Source organism: Montipora capricornis, chromosome 5 (genome assembly GCF_036669925.1).
Source record: "Montipora capricornis isolate CH-2021 chromosome 5, ASM3666992v2, whole genome shotgun sequence".
NCBI classification, from domain to species: domain Eukaryota; kingdom Metazoa; phylum Cnidaria; class Anthozoa; order Scleractinia; family Acroporidae; genus Montipora; species Montipora capricornis.
The window spans coordinates 32,549,909-32,551,470 of record NC_090887.1 but is presented as its reverse complement, the minus strand read 5'-3'; positions in this window follow the sequence as shown (position 1 = coordinate 32,551,470).

Below are 1,562 nucleotides of genomic sequence, written 5' to 3'. Positions count from 1 at the left end.
ACAAAGAAACAGCAGAAAACTAATAAAGAAGCAGTTAGATTTTGCTGTTTGTTTGTTATTTTTTGTCACCTCTATTGTTACTTAATACTTAATAAGTTAAAGTAATCGTGTCTATATAAATTCAAAGGTTGTAGTTAACGGTCAGTTCTGAGGATGTATGTAGAAGGATAAGGAAAGTCAAGTAAAATATAATTTCAAAGGATGCGTTTATACCTGGTGTTTGTCACCGCTATTTGCGTATTGTTCCTGACAAAACTGAAACGGTCAAAGAAAAAGAGTATTTGCGAAATGGTAAATAAAAGAAACGGCGAAAAAAAGAGTGAACAAAAGACTGAAATGAAAAATAAATTACAATATCAAAATTTTAGTGGAATTGTTAATTACAAATAAAAAAAAGGGAAAATATTAATGGTCAAATTTGAACACTGGTTAAAATGTAAATGCTAAATGAAAATACAGTTTCATTGGACCGGTATAGGATGCAGATTAGGTGTTTTTGCGATTTGGTTACGGTGTTCCCGTTATATATTTTTGGTGGCAATTGTTTTGTGAACCAATCACGAGAGCTACTGTTACCCCTGTGGTCAACAAAAAGTTTAAGAATTTTATTACAACACGACTACCTTTCTAGTTTCAAATCAACAAGAAAGCGAAAAATGCATCACGCAAACCTAGTAAGAATGAGCTGCAATGGAAATCTTGTCAGTCTTGCCATCCTTTCCTCGACGAGGATAAGACAATTCGGGATCGATTCTCATATAGACAGTCACGATATGATTTAATGTAGAGTTTTCATTTTCGTTGTTGTTGAATCAACTGTTGCTCAAGATCGCTTATAATTCAAATTTGGTGTTTAGCTTTTTGAAATTTTCTTAAAAATTCAAAAGTTTTGTTTTAAAATTACAATTAAAAAAAAAAAATTAGAATGGTCTGAAAGAGGAACGCGACTATTTTGAATCCCTTCTAAATCGACCTCAATTACTGCAAACAACAACGAGAGCAACAAAAAAGAATGAAAAAGAATGTTCAAAAGTTCTGTGACACTATTTTATTTCCCCGATATAGTTGTATATTCCATTTTTGACGAACAGGCCTTAAGCTTCGATTAAGGGAGATTTCCTTGGCTCCAGTGAAAAGTGTCCAATACCAATGCCTAGCCTTTCCATTGGTCAGTTAAATCTCTAACCCAAGGGTCTACGGGAAAACTCAGGAACTACTTAAAAGAGCTGTGTCACGGCAATACAGTTCAATTTGTGGTAACAAAAATTCGAACAAACTGTGCTATTTGAACCTCATGGGGCCTGCTCACCCCTAGTGCTAACATGAATGCACCAATTAGAGACGCTTTTGATTGTTCTTCGCGAAAACCAATGTGAAAACACTTTGTTTCAGGGTTCCCTAGAGCTCTTGCCATTGAGAAGAGCTCTGGGGTGGAGATTGCATAGCTCATCATACACTTATGCAGAAGTTACGCATGCACATCACGAATACCCGAATACCTAATCACGTATCCACATTTTGCGCCATCCTGTGCTGGCATTTGATTTGCTATCTGTGTGGTT